We start from the raw sequence: 6000 nt of genomic DNA on the forward strand, positions 1-6000 counted from the left end.
GGAGCTGGCTGCAGGCTGCAAGCTGGGTGTGGTCACAGCGTGAACATTCTCTATCTCACTGCTGCTGTTTATGCACCATAACTTCCCTGTTTCTGTTATGTCAGCCCCAGTGCTTTTCTGAAAGTGGTATCTGTCTGCACTTTACTTTCCACAAACTGTTACCACCCAGATTTTGTACCCTTCCTCTCACATTCCAGACCAACATGAGTGCATATCGCCCTGAAACGGAAAACAGAGGTTTCTTAATGCGATATTAATACCTTAATATAGGACTCACATGTGATTTTAAACACATGAAGTGGCAAAGCTAATATATCAGGATGAGTCTGCTGCGTTACTCTGAGGTGCATTATACATGATGTGAGAGCTGTCTTTACAGGGACTGACTCTGAAAGTGTGGGCAGGGAGGGTGTGTGGGGAGGGGTGATTTCCCTGTCGCTCAGCACACGCATCTATGTCTCAGGCACTGCACTGAAGCAACAGGAAGTGACACTTTGCTGCGGTCAGTCTTCGTAGCTGAAACTCCTCATGTTCACCTCTGAAATGCAGTCACAGACCACCTGCTGCCGTCTACATCCATGTGTGAAATCTTTATATTTTTAAATAGATTTATTCTAAAAAGCAGTTTAACAACAGATAAGCACTCAGCACTGTACATGTGGGCGGGAACGTTCACCCATCCCAGCTCTGAATGCACACATTCACATCATATCAGCTGCCATGAAGGATATAACTCTCCTACTGAGAGAGGGAGCTATTTTATTGTCTCCACCCTCCTCTTCACCTCTTATCAGCAGTTTAGCCTACCATTTGTTTCTTGGTGTTTCAGCGGACGGTTTGGCAGTGTCAGTGCATGCTCACTATTCCGAAAAAGCCAAGTGAATCGCGTAAAAGGTCAAGAGAGAGATGTACACAGAGCTGCATTTTTCCACAGAATCTTCCCCCCATAAACATGCAGCAGATCTATCCACAATGCTCTGTCCCACAGGTAACAGGTGAAATTTTTACAATTTCTGTTTTTATATGTGTACACTTTGGCAACACATACTTCTTTGCAATATCAAGGAAGGACATTTCATTTGAAAACTGAAATGTGATATTAACACCAAAATGACAGAGAGAGAGAGAGAGAGAGGAGGGGAGTTGCCACTTAGGCTGATAACCATATGACTGGACCTTCCTGTCCTAAGATGACCTGGAGTGAACCTCAGATGCAGGAACTCTAAATGAAGTCAGACTTTTGCACTGAATTGCTTAAATCCACAAAGACTGCAGAAAACTCATCTTCTCAATTTACTTTTTTAACTCAGCTGTGTGATTATCCAAAAGGGGCCTTTGTGTGCCACACTGCCCCTTGGGTGACTTCTAACTGTAACGGCATCGGCCGAATCTGACCCCACCCAGCAGAGAATGCAGCCCCTGCTGCTTCCTGTCACAGGAAGCAGGTGTGGCCTCCACAGGAAGTGAACACAGGGTGGGGAGTATTCTGCCTTTGAATGCTGTGCCCTCGCTCCTCATGATTATTCTGAACACCCCAAACCCTGATGCATTATATGAATATAATATGTGTATGTATGTCGGGTGGCAGTGCAGCATAGCGGTAAGGAGCAGGGCTCGTCACTGAAAAGTTATTAGTTTGATTCCTCACTATCGAACTGTTGCTATACCCTTGGGCAAGGTACTTAACCTAGAGAGCTATCCAGCTGTATAAATGGATAACATGAAAATTGTAACCTATGTAAGTTGCTCTCGAGAAGAGTGTCTGCTAAATACACATGTTCATTTGTACATAAGTCGACAGCTCTGTGGTATTTAGTATATAGCTCTGTGGTATATTTTCATGAACATTAGGAATGTTTTGCTGTCTATTTTGATTTATTTGACAGGAAATGTAAGGGGCACAATTTAATATGAAATGACCTAATTGTCCCTTGTGAGGAAAATCACACACAAATTTGCCTTTTACACACATTTACAAAGGTAGCAGAGTGAGCACATTAAGGAGATACAAAGCTTAAAGACTGCAGAAGATCAGCAAATTCCACTACAATGTTGTGACCTGTGGGTGGATCACATAGTGTTCTGTGCTGATTAGAGTCCATGTGTCAGGGCTTGGGGGAGTGAGTGGGGGGAGAGTCAGAGTCCAGGCCCTGTGGGAGTGGGGGGTGTAAGGACAGCAATTTTGTGAATATGAGTGTATAAGAGGAACTGGAATTTCCCTGTCTCTCCCCTGGTTCATTTGGCATAAGTCCTAGTTTCACTGGTAAATACCTCCAAGTTTTCAGCTGAAGCTTTACATACTGGGCTGAGCATTTAATGAGAGCAAAGGGAAACCATGCAGCGATGTTATTTCAGAGGAAAACACTGAGAGTAAGAAGTGTTTTATTTTTATATAATAAAACACAATTTCTGTGATTGCTGTGTATTAAGATATACCTGTGTGCTGCCACAGAATACGTATGCGCTGTTTCAGTGTGTTTCCATAATGCTGTGAAAATGCTGCCGACTGCAGTTTCTTTTTCTACTGTTTTTATTATCTGTTTTTGCTCAGTAACTTCCTCCTTCATGTCCCATAAACAGTGACTTTTTTCAGTGCTGAGTTCTTGTGGCCCTTCGCTTCCAAACTACATAAGCGTATCTGCATGTCACACTGAAACGGACGGGTAACACTTCTGTTTCTATACATAGCGTTTCCAGTAAATGTTAAACCCAGCACTGATGTGTCGACCTGCACAAAGATGCCCTCATATGAACTTCCTGGCAGTCTACTGCACTGTGCTGTAGTGCACTGTAACTCAGCTATCCTGCTGTGACTCCCACTCACTCTGACTGCTGTGCTGCTCCTTTAAGCAAGAGTGTGGGGTCAGTTCTCGTGCTTTACTGCAATGCATGGGTGTAATTGATGGTAGGGACGGTGGGAATATGTCCCTACCGCTTTTCTGATTACAAAACAAAAATAGTTAGGCATATTAACGTTATACTAATAGCTAGAATACTTAGCTAACATTATGTCCCCACCACTTTCCGTATCAAACGTACACTCTTGCTGCAGTGGTTCTCAGCCTGCAGTATAAACAGGATGGATCTGGTGCCATTTTATTCACAAATTTGCAAAAGGTTGCCTCACAGAGTACAGCTTATAAGAAGTGTATAAGAAGTCACAGTACTGAAACACAGATACAACAGCTTTGCTGCATCTTGTAAATTAGAGCTATATTTTAAAAAACACTGATCTACAATGGTAGTAGAAAGGAGAAGTGTAGGCTTTAATGCAAAGTGCACATGGAACCCACTCTGTTAGATGTGTTTAAAACTGCTGTCCTGCTGTATCATGGTTATTGTACAAATATTCTGTGCTCCAGACCTCCGCCAGCTGAGCTACAGGGTTAATACAAAACCAGCAGATAATCCATTTTCAGCTCATGATTAACTTACAATGCATGTTCTATTTTTCACCAAAGTAGGGAGTAACATTTCACTATGGTAACAACAACACTGCCATCTATAGGGGGGTTTCCACGGGTGCACTTTGAGATGAGGTCATAGGGGAGGGGTTTCAGTGTATGTTTTTTTTAATGTGATATCTTGTCTTGTTATGTATATCAATATTGTATATTTAGTATAAACATTCATATTTTAAATGTTGAACACTTAGTCAAAGAGTGAAAAAGTTGGACAATGGGCATCAATGATTATTTTTGATATTGGTTTATAATTAATATTGATGTTAACAGGTCTGTGTCAAACTAAAAATATTAAATATGAGCAGAATAATTTTAGTTCATGTCCAGTTTACTGGAACAGAGAGCTTAGCAACATGAGCATGTGACTCTCACACTCTGGTGAGCTGCGTATCTCTGATGCACACCCATTTCCCCACACCCTCTAATCTCTCCCATTCACATACGGTCACGCACACACAGACACTCAGTCTGATGCCACTATACACACAGACAGACTGTATGCGGAAAGGCCCCCATGGGAATCGCTGTTTTTTTGGTGGAAAAGGAGCTGAACTTCAATGACTTCAACAGCACTGTTATATCAGCCTTTCATGAATCCAGTAACAACCCTGTGTTGAGACAGCCGAGGCCACAGGGAGGACCTCTGTGTGTTATCTGCTTGACTTTTCAATGCAAATGGCTGCCAGGCTGTGTGAGAGAGGAAGGTGAAGTTGTGCCAGGGCTGGTTAACCTCTCACTCCAGCACTGTTTTTCCTGCTGTTGGAGACTGAATAGCTGCTTGTTCCATCAGGAAGGAAGACCTTTCCTGCCTGTAAAATAATACACAATGAAACAAAATAGTTCAGAGGCATGATTAAGTACGGGGATGGACAGTACTCTTTGTTGGAGCAGATCAGGCTTGCCAAAGGGGTTTTATTACACATCTGATGCACTCACTTCTAAATTTCTGTCTAAAGAGAACTAGTGTTTCGTCTCTTCATAGTTCAGACATCTTAACGACACTTCATTCCCTTTGATTCAACTTCCTCCCTTTCAAATCAACAGAAATATGACATGCCTTATACTTTTTCTCCCCCTAGTGATGAAAGGCAGTACCATCATGAAATAAAAAGCTGTCATTTATTTCATGAATGATCCCTGATGTCTTACTCAAAGAACTCATATCAACTCAATCACACCTTGATATTTCAGTCCCTTGGTGAAGAGTCTTGTAAGCCTTTCCCTGTGGAGGGACACTCACTGGACCAAACACCTATCAGGGCATTTGTATGATCAGCAATCTGAAAGTATTTTGTGATTTTGTAAATACCTTAATACTGGCCACCTTATTAAAAAGATACTGTCTTGAGTAAAATCAGACTGGATTTACAAGACAGCAGCATAACTCTGAACACATACAAGCCTTACATTTTTTGATCAAAATATCAAAGAGAAAATACTTGCCTTCCTTGCAGACTTTGAGAAGCCATCTTATTCATTGTGAAGGATTACAGTCCTGCTGCTCCAGGTTGCCTGTAACTGATTTTAGGATTCTCCCACACCTGTGAGCAGCATCTTTCACACAATGGGTTTGCCACAAATACCCATAATAAGCAGATATGTTAGGGAGGCAGGCTGTGTAAGCAATTCATTCAAAACGCTCACCGATATTACTAAGCAGAGAGTTCACGCTGCCGGCAGGAATGTAGCTGCTGCTTCCAGTTTCGCCACCAGATGGCCACATAACTTCATGTGCTCTTTATGTCTCATTTAGTTAATGTCTTTCACCTGTGTTCATTAGTTATCGTTTACACCTGTGTTCTCTGCTGTTTAAGCCCTGCCGTCTCTCAGTTCTGTTACCCAAGCCTGTTTTGTATCCTGTGAATCTCCAGCAAAGGTAATTTTGACTTCTTTGATCCAAACCTCTTGTCTCTCGAGTCTTGTCTGTATTTGGGTTCACCCTGCTCTTTGTCACATTACATATATCTTATATACCTGATTATAAAAAGGGGTGCAAACATGAGCATTTAGCAGGGCAATGATGGTGTCTGCTGTTCTAGCAAAATATCCCAGTAACCAACCAGTAGCTGGTTAACAACTTTGGTTGTTGAAGTGGTGGTTGGTGAAGTTTGAAATAAGTACTGTGTGAAACCCAATACTGATGTGCAGATTTGTAAGACACTTTTGTGTTCATAACTAGTTGACTATACGGTTATTGGAGTCCGTTTTAACTTTTGTATTCTAGGTTAACCCATAGTTAAAAATGGGTTTAGTTCCCCTTTGTATTGCAGGGGATCTGCAGCTTTCTGGTTCTCATCTTTCAGTACAAGTGGCATAGAGCTGCTACAGTTTTATTTCCAAAGGGACAAAATGGCTGCCTCAGTTGCTATATTAGCAGAGAGACAGCTTTGTAAAACGGTGTGAGCTACCTTGTTAACGTCTGCTGCAGTATAATTACGAAGTCTTGGGTCAGTTGCTAGATCAGAGGGTAAAATATTCTACATTACAGGTATGCAGGGAGTAGTGTGCGGTCTGCAGGGCACACTGCTTCACGGTC

Source organism: Megalops cyprinoides, chromosome 22 (genome assembly GCF_013368585.1).
Source record: "Megalops cyprinoides isolate fMegCyp1 chromosome 22, fMegCyp1.pri, whole genome shotgun sequence".
In the NCBI taxonomy this organism is placed as follows: domain Eukaryota; kingdom Metazoa; phylum Chordata; class Actinopteri; order Elopiformes; family Megalopidae; genus Megalops; species Megalops cyprinoides.